The sequence below is a fragment of the Sinohyriopsis cumingii genome, chromosome 14 (genome assembly GCF_028554795.1).
Source record: "Sinohyriopsis cumingii isolate HCF-2022 chromosome 14, ASM2855479v2, whole genome shotgun sequence".
Classification (NCBI taxonomy): Eukaryota; Metazoa; Mollusca; class Bivalvia; order Unionida; family Unionidae; genus Sinohyriopsis; species Sinohyriopsis cumingii.
This window is the reverse complement of record NC_142974.1, coordinates 46,595,045-46,612,641: the sequence shown is the minus strand read 5'-3', so window position 1 is coordinate 46,612,641 and position 17,597 is coordinate 46,595,045.

Below are 17,597 nucleotides of genomic sequence, written 5' to 3'. Positions count from 1 at the left end.
ATGGAGGAATGTACATGCTGATCAGAATGTAATGAAGACCTGATGCTGGACGGTATCATTATGAGCTCTAACGTGTTTGTCATTAAAACAGGCTCTAAAATATTTGTATTTACACCGTGCTTGGGAAAGTAGCATTTGATATTGAATAACACGAGGTTTCCTTGACACGATTACAAAATGCACAATTCCAACACGGCAGCGTGCATTACAACGAAGTGGTCATGATGAATAGTACATGTTATTACTTGAGATATGGATAATTCGTAATCAAGTGGAGATTGAAGTAGTATATTGGATATATCTGCTCGAAATTGATAGTGTTGCGTACGATTGATAGAGTATTAATAGTAGTCGTTAAGTACCTACATTCTCGATGAACATACATTGTGACTTGAAATAAGTACATGTAGATGATGATTGCAGCACTTTAGTTGAATGGAACAAACATGTAAAATTGCTGTGGCAAGATTTGGTTAATCTTTGTTGGTGTGAAGTAAATGAAAAAGTGAAATATGGAACAATACTATTTTATCTTGAAATGTACTCTTCATATGAAAGATTCAAATGGAGGAAAGTTTGGAATGTCACGAAATCTAGAAATAGGCATGTAATAAGAATTGTATATTCCTGTACGGAAATAAAACTTGGAAGGTAAGCGGAAAGGAAACCTCAGGAAACAAACTCGTAAGACAAGGCAATTTTCGACGCGTAGCAAATTAGGATGTGGGTTAAGATTTGAGAGTGGAGATACCGAAAGTGCTTGAGGGCACTTTCCTATCATCTTCTTGTGTTACTTTTGGGTATCTGAGGATATTTTCAAATGCATGACATCGGGTTTCTTGGCTATATGAGAAAAAGTATAACTTAAACAGAGCAGTTACTTTTGCAATACGTCATCGTTAACTCAAACCGTTAATATGTTTTCAGTCTCTTGACTTAGATATGAAGACAATAGGTAATTAGGTACTGATGGAATTCGTAAAATGCCTCAATTAAAGATAGCAAAGAAAGTGGTCCTCATATAAAAATATCGTGTTTCAGTGGGCTATAATTTTCAAATTAAGAACCTCATTGCGGTTTAAAGATTACTAATCTCGTGTGGATAAATGTCCATGCTGATCAAAATGCAATGAACACTTGACACTTAATGGTATCATTATGATCTCTAAAGTGTTTATCATCACAACAGGCGTTAAAATAGTTGTATATACAGCATTCTTAGAATAGTTGCATTTGATATTAAATACACACGTTCTGCCTGACATGATTGCACAATCCATAATTTCAAGACGGCAGTTTGTGTCACAGCCAAGTGGTTGAGTAAAACAATTATGATTATCATAAGTTATTATTTGAGATAAATATAATTCGTAAATATTTAGAGATTGAGGTAGTATATTAGAAATAAATGCTTTAAATAGTGTTTCTAAAGGTTGATAGAGCACTAATTGTATCTTTCTTTCCTTTCAGTTGGTAAGTATCTACATTATCGAAAACATACATTCCGACTTGAAGTAAGTAAATGTAGGTGATGATTGCAATAGTGTAGCTGAATGGAACAAAGTTGTGCCTATTTAGGTGGCAAGATTTGGGTTAGGTAAGTTGCTATCAAGTGAATGAAAAAGCTAGAGACGGAAATGGAATATTTTGTCTCGAAATATACTCTTCATAGCCAAAACCAAAATATAGCAACTTTTTCGATGTCATAATATCTAGAAAAGAGTTACTTGAATGCAAAAATTTGTATTCGTATCCAGAAACTAAATTTGAAATGTTATGGAAAAGGAAACCTCAGGAAATATACTCGTAAGTCATGCCAATGTTTGACTAATATCCGATGAGGATGTGAAACAAAGACTTGTTAGTGCAGAGACTGAAGGTGCTTAATCACACTTTCATATCATTTTGGTGGTACATTTGGGTATCAAAAGTAGTTTTCAGATGTGTGAATGAGTTATCATGGCAATATGAGTAAAAGGATATAACTTAAACAGAGCGATTATCCTTGCACTACGTCGTCGTAAACTCAGATCGTTTACATCTTTTAATCTCTTAAGATTGTTATGAACAAAATGGGTAATAGGTACTGATGGATTTAGTAAAATACCAAAATCTTCCAAAGCAAACAACGCGCTACTCATATGAAGAGATTACGATACAATGGGCAAGAAGATTCAAAATAAGAACTTCATTGCAGTTTAAAGATTACTAATTCTCGTATGGAGGAATGTACATGCTGATCAGAATGTAATGAACACCTGTCTATACACCATGCTTACAATAGTTCCTTTCAGTTGGTAAGTATCTACATTCCCGAAAACATACATTCTGACTTTACGTAAGTAAATGTAGGTGATGATTGCAATAGTGTAGCTGAATGGAACAAAGATGTGCCTATTTAGGTGGCAAGATTAGGGTTAAGTAAGTTGCTGTCAAGTGAATGAAAAAGCTAGAGACAGAAATGGAACATTTTGTCTCGAAATATACTCTTCATAGCCGAAACCTAACTATAGCAACTTTTTCGATGTCATAATATGTAGAAAAGAGTTACTTGAATGCGAAAATTTGTATTCGTATCCAGAAACTAAATTTGAAATGTTATGGAAAAGGAAACCTCAGGAAATATACTCGTAAGTCATGCCAATGTTTGACTAATATCCGATGAGGATGTGAAACAAAGACATGTTAGTGCAGAGACTGAAGGTGCTTAATCACACTTTCATATCATTTTGTTGTGGTACGTTTGGGTATCAAAAGTAGTTTTCAGATGCGTGAATGAGTTATCATGGCAATACCAGTAAAAGGATAGAACTTAAACAGAGCGATTATCCTTGCAGTACGTCGTCGTAAACTCAGATCGTTTACATCTTTTAATCTCTTAAGATTGGTATGAACAAAATGGGTAATAGGTACTGATGGATTTAGTAAAATACCAAAATCTTCCAAAGCAAACAACGCGCTACTCATATGAAGAGATTACGATACAATGGGCAACAAGATTCAAAATAAGAACTTCTTTGCAGTTTAAAGATTACTAATTCTCGTATGGAGGAATGTACATGCTGATCAGAATGTAATGAAGACCTGATGCTGGACGGTATCATTATGAGCTCTAACGTGTTTGTCATTAAAAGCAGGCTCTAAAATATTTGTATTTACACCTTGCTTGGGAAAGTAGCATTTGACATTGAATAACACGAGGTTTCCTTGACACGATTACAAAATGTACAATTCCAACACGGCAGCGTGCATTACAACGAAGTGGTCATGATGAATAGTACATGTTATTACTTGAGATATGGATAATTCGTAATCAAGTGGAGATTGAAGTAGTATATTGGAAATATGTGCTCGAAATTGATAGTGTTGCGTACGATTGATAGAGTATTAATAGTAGTCGTTAAGTACCTACATTCGCGATGAACATACATTGTGACTTGAAATAAGTACATGTAGATGATGATTGCAGCACTTTAGTTGAATGGAACAAACATGTGAAATTGCTGTGGGAAGATTTGGGTAATCTTCGTTGGTGTGAAGTAAATGAAAAAGTGAAATATGGAACAGTACTTTTTTGTCTTGAAATATACTCTTCATATGAAAGATTCAAATGGAGGAAAGTTTGGAATGTCACGAAATCTAGAAATAGGCATGTTAATGAGAATTGTATATTCCTGTACGGAAATAAAACTTGGAAGGTAAGCGGAAAGGAAACCTCAGGAAACAAACTCGTAAGACAAGGCAATTTTCTACGAGTATCAAATTAGGATGTGGGTTAAGATTTGAGAGTGGAGATACCGAAAGTGCTTGAGGGCACTTTCCTATCATCTTCTTGTGTTACTTTTGGGTATCTGAGGATATTTTCAAATGCATGACATCAGGTTTCTTGGCTATATGAGAAAAAGTATAACTTAAACAGAGCAGTTACTTTTGCAATACGTCATCGTTAACTCAAACCGTTAATATGTTTTCAGTCTCTTGACATAGATATGAAGACAATAGGTAATTAGGTACTGATGGAATTCGTAAAATACCTCAATTAAAGATAGCAAAGAAAGTGGTCCTCATATAAAAATATCGTGTTTCAGTGGGCTATAATTTTCAAATTAAGAACCTCATTGCAGTTTAAAGATTACTAATCTCGTGTGGATAAATGTCCATGCTGATCAAAATGCAATGAACACTTGACACTTAATGGTATCATTATGATCTCTAAAGTGTTTATCATCACAACAGGCATTAAAATAGTTGTATATACAGCATTCTTAGAATAGTTGCATTTGATATTAAATACACACGTTTCGCCTGACATGATTGCACAATCCATAATTTCAAGACGGCAGTTTGTGTCACAGCCAAGTGGTTGAGTAAAACAATTATGATTATCATAAGTTATTATTTGTGATAAATATAATTCGCAAATATTTAGAGATTGAGGTAGTATATTAGAAATAAATGCTTTAAATAGTGTTGCTAAAGGTTGATAGAGCACTAATTGTATCTTTCTTTCCTTTCAGCGCGTAAGTATCTACATTCTCGAAAACATACATTCTGACTTTAAGTAAGTAAATGTAGGTGATGATTGCAATAGTGTAGCTGAATGGAACAAAGATGTGCCTGTTTAGGTGGCACGATTTGGGTTTGGTAAGTTGCTGTCAAGTGAATGAAAAAGCTAGAGACGGAAATGGAATATTTTGTCTCGAAATATACTCTTCATAGCCAAAACCTAAATATAGCAACTTTTTCGATGTCATAATATCTAGAAAAGAGTTACTTGAACGCGAAAATTTGTATCCGTATCCAGAAACTAAATTTGAAATGTTATGAAAAAGGAAATCTCAGGAAATATACTCGTAAGTCGTGCCTATGTTTGACTAATATCCGATGAGGATGTGAAACAAAGACTTGAGAGTGCAGAGACTGAAGGTGCTTAATCACACTTTCGTATCATTTTCTTGTGGTAAGTTTGGGTATCAAAAGTAGTTTTCAGATGCGTGAATGAGTTATCATGGCAATATGAGTAAAAGGATATAACTTAAACAGAGCGATTATCCTTGCACTACGTCGTCGTAAACTCAGATCGTTTACATCTTTTAATCTCTTAAGATTGTTATGAACAAAATGGGTATTAGGTACTGATGGATTTAGTAAAATACCAAAATCTTCCAAAGCAAACAACGCGCTACTCATATGAAGAGATTACGATACAATGGGCAAGAAGATTCAAAATAAGAACTTCATTGCAGTTTAAAGATTACTAATTCTCGTATGGAGGAATGTACATGCTGATCAGAATGTAATGAACACCTGTCTATACACCATGCTTACAATAGTTCCTTTCAGTTGGTAAGTATCTACATTCCCGAAAACGTACATTCTGACTTTACGTAAGTAAATGTAGGTGATGATTGCAATAGTGTAGCTGAATGGAACAAAGATGTGCCTATTTAGGTGGCAAGATTAGGGTTAAGTAAGTTGCTGTCAAGTGAATGAAAAAGCTAGAGACAGAAATGGAACATTTTGTCTCGAAATATACTCTTCATAGCCGAAACCTAACTATAGCAACTTTTTCGATGTCATAATATGTAGAAAAGAGTTACTTGAATGCGAAAATTTGTATTCGTATCCAGAAACTAAATTTGAAATGTTATGGAAAAGGAAACCTCAGGAAATATACTCGTAAGTCATGCCAATGTTTGACTAATATCCGATGAGGATGTGAAACAAAGACATGTTAGTGCAGAGACTGAAGGTGCTTAATCACACTTTCATATCATTTTGTTGTGGTACGTTTGGGTATCAAAAGTAGTTTTCAGATGCGTGAATGAGTTATCATGGCAATACCAGTAAAAGGATAGAACTTAAACAGAGCGATTATCCTTGCAGTACGTCGTCGTAAACTCAGATCGTTTACATCTTTTAATCTCTTAAGATTGGTATGAACAAAATGGGTAATAGGTACTGATGGATTTAGTAAAATACCAAAATCTTCCAAAGCAAACAACGCGCTACTCATATGAAGAGATTACGATACAATGGGCAACAAGATTCAAAATAAGAACTTCTTTGCAGTTTAAAGATTACTAATTCTCGTATGGAGGAATGTACATGCTGATCAGAATGTAATGAACACCTGATGCTGGACGGTATCATTATGAGCTCTAACGTGTTTGTCATTAAAAGCAGGCTCTAAAATATTTGTATTTACACCTTGCTTGGGAAAGTAGCATTTGACATTGAATAACACGAGGTTTCCTTGACACGATTACAAAATGCACAATTCCAACACGGCAGCGTGCATTACAACGAAGTGGTCATGATGAATAGTACATGTTATTACTTGAGATATGGATAATTCGTAATCAAGTGGAGATTGAAGTAGTATATTGGAAATATGTGCTCGAAATTGATAGTGTTGCGTACGATTGATAGAGTATTAATAGTAGTCGTTAAGTACCTACATTCTCGATGAACATACATTGTGACTTGAAATAAGTACATGTAGATGATGATTGCAGCACTTTAGTTGAATGGAACAAACATGTGAAATTGCTGTGGGAAGATTTGGGTAATCTTCGTTGGTGTGAAGTAAATGAAAAAGTGAAATATGGAACAGTACTTTTTTGTCTTGAAATATACTCTTCATATGAAAGATTCAAATGGAGGAAAGTTTGGAATGTCACGAAATCTAGAAATAGGCATGTTAATGAGAATTGTATATTCCTGTACGGAAATAAAACTTGGAAGGTAAGCGGAAAGGAAACCTCAGGAAACAAACTCGTAAGACAAGGCAATTTTCTACGAGTATCAAATTAGGATGTGGGTTAAGATTTGAGAGTGGAGATACCGAAAGTGCTTGAGGGCACTTTCCTATCATCTTCTTGTGTTACTTTTGGGTATCTGAGGATATTTTCAAATGCATGACATCAGGTTTCTTGGCTATATGAGAAAAAGTATAACTTAAACAGAGCAGTTACTTTTGCAATACGTCATCGTTAACTCAAACCGTTAATATGTTTTCAGTCTCTTGACATAGATATGAAGACAATAGGTAATTAGGTACTGATGGAATTCGTAAAATACCTCAATTAAAGATAGCAAAGAAAGTGGTCCTCATATAAAAATATCGTGTTTCAGTGGGCTATAATTTTCAAATTAAGAACCTCATTGCAGTTTGAAGATTACTAATCTCGTGTGGATAAATGTCCATGCTGATCAAAATGCAATGAACACTTGACACTTAATGGTATCATTATGATCTCTAAAGTGTTTATCATCACAACAGGCATTAAAATAGTTGTATATACAGCATTCTTAGAATAGTTGCATTTGATATTAAATACACACGTTTCGCCTGACATGATTGCACAATCCATAATTTCAAGACGGCAGTTTGTGTCACAGCCAAGTGGTTGAGTAAAACAATTATGATTATCATAAGTTATTATTTGTGATAAATATAATTCGCAAATATTTAGAGATTGAGGTAGTATATTAGAAATAAATGCTTTAAATAGTGTTGCTAAAGGTTGATAGAGCACTAATTGTATCTTTCTTTCCTTTCAGCGCGTAAGTATCTACATTCTCGAAAACATACATTCCGACTTTAAGTAAGTAAATGTAGGTGATGATTGCAATAGTGTAGCTGAATGGAACAAAGATGTGCCTGTTTAGGTGGCACGATTTGGGTTTGGTAAGTTGCTGTCAAGTGAATGAAAAAGCTAGAGACGGAAATGGAATATTTTGTCTCGAAATATACTCTTCATAGCCAAAACCTAAATATAGCAACTTTTTCGATGTCATAATATCTAGAAAAGAGTTACTTGAATGCGAAAATTTGTATCCGTATCCAGAAACTAAATTTGAAATGTTATGAAAAAGGAAATCTCAGGAAATATACTCGTAAGTCGTGCCTATGTTTGACTAATATCCGATGAGGATGTGAAACAAAGACTTGAGAGTGCAGAGACTGAAGGTGCTTAATCACACTTTCGTATCATTTTCTTGTGGTAAGTTTGGGTATCAAAAGTAGTTTTCAGATGCGTGAATGAGTTATCATGGCAATATCAGTAAAATGATATAACTTAAATAGAGCGATTATCCTTGCAGTACGTCGTCGTAAACTCAGATCGTTTACATCTTTTAATCTCTTAAGATTGGTATGAACAAAATGCGTAATAGGTACTGATGGATTTAGTAAAATACCAAAATCTTCCAAAGCAAATAACGCGCTACTTATATGAAGAGATTACGATACAATGGGCAAGAAGATTCAAAATAAGAACTTCATTGCAGTTTAAAGATTACTAATTCTCGTATGGAGGAATGTACATGCTGATCAGAATGTAATGAACACCTGACGCTGGACGGTATTATTATGAGCTCTAACGTGTTTGTCATTAAAAGCAGGCTCTAAAATATTTGTATTTACACCGTGCTTGGGAAAGTAGCATTTGACATTGAATAACACGAGGTTTCCTTGACACGATTACAAAATGCACAATTCCAACACGGCAGCGTGCATTACAACGAAGTGGTCATGATGAATAGTACATGTTATTACTTGAGATATGGATAATTCGTAATGAAGTGGAGATTGAAGTAGTATATTGGAAATATGTGCTCGAAATTGATAGTGTTGCGTACGATTGATAGAGTATTAATAGTAGTCGTTAAGTACCTAATTCTCGATGAACATACATTGTGACTTGAAATAAGTACATGTAGATGATGATTGCAGCACTTTAGTTGAATGGAAGAAACATGTGGAAATTGCTGTGGCAAGATTTGGGTAATCTTCGTTGGTGTGAAGGTAATGAAAAAGTGAAATATGGAACTGTACTATTTTGTCTTGAAATATACCCTTCATATGAAAGATTCAAATGGAGGAAAGTTTGGAATGTAACGAAATCTAGAAATAGGCATGTTAATGAGAATTGTATATTCCTGTACGGAAATAAAATTTCTAAGGTAAGCGGAAAGGAAACCTCAGGAAACAAACACGTAAGACAAGGCAATTTTCGACTAGTATCAAATTAGGATGTGCGCTAAGATTTGAGAGTGGAGATACTGAAAGTGCTTAAGAACACGTTCCTATCATCTTCTTGTGTTACTTTTGGGTATCTGAGGATATTTTCAAATGCATGACATCAGGTTTCTTGGCAATATGAGAAAAAGTATAACTTAAACAGAGCAATTACTTTTGCAATACGTCATCGTTAACTCAAACCGTTAACATGTTTTCAGTCTCTTGACATTGATATGAAGACAATAGGTAATTAGGTACTGATGGAATTCGTAAAATACCTCAATTAAACATAGCAAACAAAGTGGTCCTCGTATGAAAATATTGTGTTTCATTGGGTTATAATTTTCAAATTAAGAACCTCATTGCAGTTTAAAGATTACTAATCTCGTGTGGACAAATGCCCATGCTGATTAAAATGCAATGAACACCTGACACTTAATGGTATCATTATGATCTCTAAAGTGTTTATCATCACAACAGGCATTAAAATCGTTGTATATAGACCATGCTTAGAATAGTTGCATTTGATATTAAATACACACGTTTTGCCTGACATGACTGCACAATCCATAATTTCAAGACGGCAGTGTCCGTCACAACCAAGTGGTTGAGTAAAGCAATTATGATTAACGTAAGTAATTATTTGAGATAAATATAATTCGTAAATATTTAGAGATTGAGGTAGTATATTAGAAATAAATGCTTTAAATAGTGTTGCTAAAGGTTGATAGAGCACTAATTGTATCTTTCTTTCCTTTCAGGAGGTAAGTATCTACATTCTCGAAAACATACATTCTGACTTTACGTAAGTAAATGTAGGTGATGATTGCAATAGTGTAGCTGAATGGAACAAAGATGTGCCTATTTAGGTGGCAAGATTTGGGTTAGGTAAGTTGCTGTCAAGTGAATGAAAAAGCTAGAGACGGAAATGGAACATTTTGTCTCGAAATATACTCTTCATATCCAAAACCAAAATATAGCAACCTTTTCGATGTCATAATATCTAGAAAAGAGTTACTTGAATGCGAAAATTTGTATTCGTATGCAGAAACTAAATTTGAAATGTTATGGAAAAGGAAACCTCAGGAAATATACTCGTAAGTCATGCCAATTTTTGACTAATATCCGATGAGGATGTGAAACAAAGACTTGTTAGTGCAGAGACTGAAGGTGCTTAATCACACTTTCATATCAATTTCTTGTGGTACGTTTGGGTATCAAAAGTTGTTTTCAGATGCGTGAATGAGTTATCATGGCAATATCAGTTAAAGGATATAACTTAAATAGAGCGATTATCCTTGCACTACGTCGTCGTAAACTCAGATCGTTTACATCTTTTAATCTCTTAAGATTGTTATGAACAAAATGGGTAATAGGTACTGATGGATTTAGTAAAATACCAAAATCTTCCAAAACAAACAACGCGCTACTCCTATGAAGAGATTACGATACAATGGGCAAGAAGATTCAAAATAAGAACTTCATTGCAGTTTAAAGATTACTAATTCTCGTATGGAGGAATGTACATGCTGATCAGAATGTAATGAACACCTGTCTATACACCATGCTTACAATAGTTCCTTTCAGTTGGTAAGTATCTACATTCCCGAAAACATACATTCTGACTTTACGTAAGTAAATGTAGGTGATGATTGCAATAGTGTAGCTGAATGGAACAAAGATGTGCCTATTCAGGTGGCAAGATTAGGGTTAAGTAAGTTGCTGTCAAGTGAATGAAAAAGCTAGAGACAGAAATGGAACATTTTGTCTCGAAATATACTCTTCATAGCCGAAACCTAACTATAGCAACTTTTTCGATGTCATAATATGTAGAAAAGAGTTACTTGAATGCGAAAATTTGTATTCGTATCCAGAAACTAAATTTGAAATGTTATGGAAAAGGAAACCTCAGGAAATATACTCGTAAGTCATGCCAATGTTTGACTAATATCCGATGAGAATGTGAAACAAAGACATGTTAGTGCAGAGACTGAAGGTGCTTAATCACACTTTCATATCATTTTGTTGTGGTACGTTTGGGTATCAAAAGTAGTTTTCAGATGCGTGAATGAGTTATCATGGCAATACCAGTAAAAGGATAGAACTTAAACAGAGCGATTATCCTTGCAGTACGTCGTCGTAAACTCAGATCGTTTACATCTTTTAATCTCTTAAGATTGGTATGAACAAAATGGGTAATAGGTACTGATGGATTTAGTAAAATACCAAAATCTTCCAAAGCAAACAACGCGCTACTCATATGAAGAGATTACGATACAATGGGCAACAAGATTCAAAATAAGAACTTCTTTGCAGTTTAAAGATTACTAATTCTCGTATGGAGGAATGTACATGCTGATCAGAATGTAATGAACACCTGATGCTGGACGGTATCATTATGAGCTCTAACGTGTTTGTCATTAAAAGCAGGCTCTAAAATATTTGTATTTACACCTTGCTTGGGAAAGTAGCATTTGACATTGAATAACACGAGGTTTCCTTGACACGATTACAAAATGTACAATTCCAACACGGCAGCGTGCATTACAACGAAGTGGTCATGATGAATAGTACATGTTATTACTTGAGATATGGATAATTCGTAATCAAGTGGAGATTGAAGTAGTATATTGGAAATATGTGCTCGAAATTGATAGTGTTGCGTACGATTGATAGAGTATTAATAGTAGTCGTTAAGTACCTACATTCGCGATGAACATACATTGTGACTTGAAATAAGTACATGTAGATGATGATTGCAGCACTTTAGTTGAATGGAACAAACATGTGAAATTGCTGTGGGAAGATTTGGGTAATCTTCGTTGGTGTGAAGTAAATGAAAAAGTGAAATATGGAACAGTACTTTTTTGTCTTGAAATATACTCTTCATATGAAAGATTCAAATGGAGGAAAGTTTGGAATGTCACGAAATCTAGAAATAGGCATGTTAATGAGAATTGTATATTCCTGTACGGAAATAAAACTTGGAAGGTAAGCGGAAAGGAAACCTCAGGAAACAAACTCGTAAGACAAGGCAATTTTCTACGAGTATCAAATTAGGATGTGGGTTAAGATTTGAGAGTGGAGATACCGAAAGTGCTTGAGGGCACTTTCCTATCATCTTCTTGTGTTACTTTTGGGTATCTGAGGATATTTTCAAATGCATGACATCAGGTTTCTTGGCTATATGAGAAAAAGTATAACTTAAACAGAGCAGTTACTTTTGCAATACGTCATCGTTAACTCAAACCGTTAATATGTTTTCAGTCTCTTGACATAGATATGAAGACAATAGGTAATTAGGTACTGATGGAATTCGTAAAATACCTCAATTAAAGATAGCAAAGAAAGTGGTCCTCATATAAAAATATCGTGTTTCAGTGGGCTATAATTTTCAAATTAAGAACCTCATTGCAGTTTGAAGATTACTAATCTCGTGTGGATAAATGTCCATGCTGATCAAAATGCAATGAACACTTGACACTTAATGGTATCATTATGATCTCTAAAGTGTTTATCATCACAACAGGCATTAAAATAGTTGTATATACAGCATTCTTAGAATAGTTGCATTTGATATTAAAAACACACGTTTCGCCTGACATGATTGCACAATCCATAATTTCAAGACGGCAGTTTGTGTCACAGCCAAGTGGTTGAGTAAAACAATTATGATTATCATAAGTTATTATTTGTGATAAATATAATTCGCAAATATTTAGAGATTGAGGTAGTATATTAGAAATAAATGCTTTAAATAGTGTTGCTAAAGGTTGATAGAGCACTAATTGTATCTTTCTTTCCTTTCAGCGCGTAAGTATCTACATTCTGGAAAGCATACATTCTGACTTTAAGTAAGTAAATGTAGGTGATGATTGCAATAGTGTAGCTGAATGGAACAAAGATGTGCCTGTTTAGGTGGCACGATTTGGGTTTGGTAAGTTGCTGTCAAGTGAATGAAAAAGCTAGAGACGGAAATGGAATATTTTGTCTCGAAATATACTCTTCATAGCCAAAACCTAAATATAGCAACTTTTTCGATGTCATAATATCTAGAAAAGAGTTACTTCAATGCGAAAATTTGTATCCGTATCCAGAAACTAAATTTGAAATGTTATGAAAAAGGAAATCTCAGGAAATATACTCGTAAGTCGTGCCTATGTTTGACTAATATCCGATGAGGATGTGAAACAAAGACTTGAGAGTGCAGAGACTGAAGGTGCTTAATCACACTTTCGTATCATTTTCTTGTGGTAAGTTTGGGTATCAAAAGTAGTTTTCAGATGCGTGAATGAGTTATCATGGCAATATGAGTAAAAGGATATAACTTAAACAGAGCGATTATCCTTGCACTACGTCGTCGTAAACTCAGATCGTTTACATCTTTTAATCTCTTAAGATTGTTATGAACAAAATGGGTAATAGGTACTGATGGATTTAGTAAAATACCAAAATCTTCCAAAGCAAACAACGCGCTACTCATATGAAGAGATTACGATACAATGGGCAAGAAGATTCAAAATAAGAACTTCATTGCAGTTTAAAGATTACTAATTCTCGTATGGAGGAATGTACATGCTGATCAGAATGTAATGAACACCTGTCTATACACCATGCTTACAATAGTTCCTTTCAGTTGGTAAGTATCTACATTCCCGAAAACATACATTCTGACTTTACGTAAGTAAATGTAGGTGATGATTGCAATAGTGTAGCTGAATGGAACAAAGATGTGCCTATTTAGGTGGCAAGATTAGGGTTAAGTAAGTTGCTGTCAAGTGAATGAAAAAGCTAGAGACGGAAATGGAACATTTTGTCTCGAAATATACTCTTCATAGCCGAAACCTAACTATAGCAACTTTTTCGATGTCATAATATGTAGAAAAGAGTTACTTGAATGCGAAAATTTGTATTCGTATCCAGAAACTAAATTTGAAATGTTATGGAAAAGGAAACCTCAGGAAATATACTCGTAAGTCATGCCAATGTTTGACTAATATCCGATGAGGATGTGAAACAAAGACATGTTAGTGCAGAGACTGAAGGTGCTTAATCACACTTTCATATCATTTTGTTGTGGTACGTTTGGGTATCAAAAGTAGTTTTCAGATGCGTGAATGAGTTATCATGGCAATACCAGTAAAAGGATAGAACTTAAACAGAGCGATTATCCTTGCAGTACGTCGTCGTAAACTCAGATCGTTTACATCTTTTAATCTCTTAAGATTGGTATGAACAAAATGGGTAATAGGTACTGATGGATTTAGTAAAATACCAAAATCTTCCAAAGCAAACAACGCGCTACTCATATGAAGAGATTACGATACAATGGGCAACAAGATTCAAAATAAGAACTTCTTTGCAGTTTAAAGATTACTAATTCTCGTATGGAGGAATGTACATGCTGATCAGAATGTAATGAAGACCTGATGCTGGACGGTATCATTATGAGCTCTAACGTGTTTGTCATTAAAAGCAGGCTCTAAAATATTTGTATTTACACCTTGCTTGGGAAAGTAGCATTTGACATTGAATAACACGAGGTTTCCTTGACACGATTACAAAATGTACAATTCCAACACGGCAGCGTGCATTACAACGAAGTGGTCATGATGAATAGTACATGTTATTACTTGAGATATGGATAATTCGTAATCAAGTGGAGATTGAAGTAGTATATTGGAAATATGTGCTCGAAATTGATAGTGTTGCGTACGATTGATAGAGTATTAATAGTAGTCGTTAAGTACCTACATTCTCGATGAACATACATTGTGACTTGAAATAAGTACATGTAGATGATGATTGCAGCACTTTAGTTGAATGGAACAAACATGTGAAATTGCTATGGGAAGATTTGGGTAATCTTCGTTGGTGTGAAGTAAATGAAAAAGTGAAATATGGAACAGTACTTTTTTGTCTTGAAATATACTCTTCATATGAAAGATTCAAATGGAGGAAAGTTTGGAATGTCACGAAATCTAGAAATAGGCATGTTAATGAGAATTGTATATTCCTGTACGGAAATAAAACTTGGAAGGTAAGCGGAAAGGAAACCTCAGGAAACAAACTCGTAAGACAAGGCAATTTTCTACGAGTATCAAATTAGGATGTGGGTTAAGATTTGAGAGTGGAGATACCGAAAGTGCTTGAGGGCACTTTCCTATCATCTTCTTGTGTTACTTTTGGGTATCTGAGGATATTTTCAAATGCATGACATCAGGTTTCTTGGCTATATGAGAAAAAGTATAACTTAAACAGAGCAGTTACTTTTGCAATACGTCATCGTTAACTCAAACCGTTAATATGTTTTCAGTCTCTTGACATAGATATGAAGAAAATAGGTAATTAGGTACTGATGGAATTCGTAAAATACCTCAATTAAAGATAGCAAAGAAAGTGGTCCTCATATAAAAATATCGTGTTTCAGTGGGCTATAATTTTCAAATTAAGAACCTCATTGCAGTTTGAAGATTACTAATCTCGTGTGGATAAATGTCCATGCTGATCAAAATGCAATGAACACTTGACACTTAATGGTATCATTATGATCTCTAAAGTGTTTATCATCACAACAGGCATTAAAATAGTTGTATATACAGCATTCTTAGAATAGTTGCATTTGATATTAAATACACACGTTTCGCCTGACATGATTGCACAATCCATAATTTCAAGACGGCAGTTTGTGTCACAGCCAAGTGGTTGAGTAAAACAATTATGATTATCATAAGTTATTATTTGTGATAAATATAATTCGCAAATATTTAGAGATTGAGGTAGTATATTAGAAATAAATGCTTTAAATAGTGTTGCTAAAGGTTGATAGAGCACTAATTGTATCTTTCTTTCCTTTCAGCGCGTAAGTATCTACATTCTCGAAAACATACATTCTGACTTTAAGTAAGTAAATGTAGGTGATGATTGCAATAGTGTAGCTGAATGGAACAAAGATGTGCCTGTTTAGGTGGCACGATTTGGGTTTGGTAAGTTGCTGTCAAGTGAATGAAAAAGCTAGAGACGGAAATGGAATATTTTGTCTCGAAATATACTCTTCATAGCCAAAACCTAAATATAGCAACTTTTTCGATGTCATAATATCTAGAAAAGAGTTACTTGAATGCGAAAATTTGTATCCGTATCCAGAAACTAAATTTGAAATGTTATGAAAAAGGAAATCTCAGGAAATATACTCGTAAGTCGTGCCTATGTTTGACTAATATCCGATGAGGATGTGAAACAAAGACTTGAGAGTGCAGAGACTGAAGGTGCTTAATCACACTTTCGTATCATTTTCTTGTGGTAAGTTTGGGTATCAAAAGTAGTTTTCAGATGCGTGAATGAGTTATCATGGCAATATCAGTAAAATGATATAACTTAAATAGAGCGATTATCCTTGCAGTACGTCGTCGTAAACTCAGATCGTTTACATCTTTTAATCTCTTAAGATTGGTATGAACAAAATGCGTAATAGGTACTGATGGATTTAGTAAAATACCAAAATCTTCCAAAGCAAATAACGCGCTACTTATATGAAGAGATTACGATACAATGGGCAAGAAGATTCAAAATAAGAACTTCATTGCAGTTTAAAGATTACTAATTCTCGTATGGAGGAATGTACATGCTGATCAGAATGTAATGAACACCTGACGCTGGACGGTATTATTATGAGCTCTAACGTGTTTGTCGTTAAAAGCAGGCTCTAAAATATTTGTATTTACACCGTGCTTGGGAAAGTAGCATTTGACATTGAATAACACGAGGTTTCCTTGACACGATTACAAAATGCACAATTCCAACACGGCAGCGTGCATTACAACGAAGTGGTCATGATGAATAGTACATGTTATTACTTGAGATATGGATAATTCGTAATGAAGTGGAGATTGAAGTAGTATATTGGAAATATGTGCTCGAAATTGATAGTGTTGCGTACGATTGATAGAGTATTAATAGTAGTCGTTAAGTACCTAATTCTCGATGAACATACATTGTGACTTGAAATAAGTACATGTAGATGATGATTGCAGCACTTTAGTTGAATGGAAGAAACATGTGGAAATTGCTGTGGCAAGATTTGGGTAATCTTCGTTGGTGTGAAGGTAATGAAAAAGTGAAATATGGAACTGTACTATTTTGTCTTGAAATATACCCTTCATATGAAAGATTCAAATGGAGGAAAGTTTGGAATGTAACGAAATCTAGAAATAGGCATGTTAATGAGAATTGTATATTCCTGTACGGAAATAAAATTTCTAAGGTAAGCGGAAAGGAAACCTCAGGAAACAAACACGTAAGACAAGGCAATTTTTGACTAGTATCAAATTAGGATGTGCGCTAAGATTTGAGAGTGGAGATACTGAAAGTGCTTAAGAACACGTTCCTATCATCTTCTTGTGTTACTTTTGGGTATCTGAGGATATTTTCAAATGCATGACATCAGGTTTCTTGGCAATATGAGAAAAAGTATAACTTAAACAGAGCAATTACTTTTGCAATACGTCATCGTTAACTCAAACCGTTAACATGTTTTCAGTCTCTTGACATTGATATGAAGACAATAGGT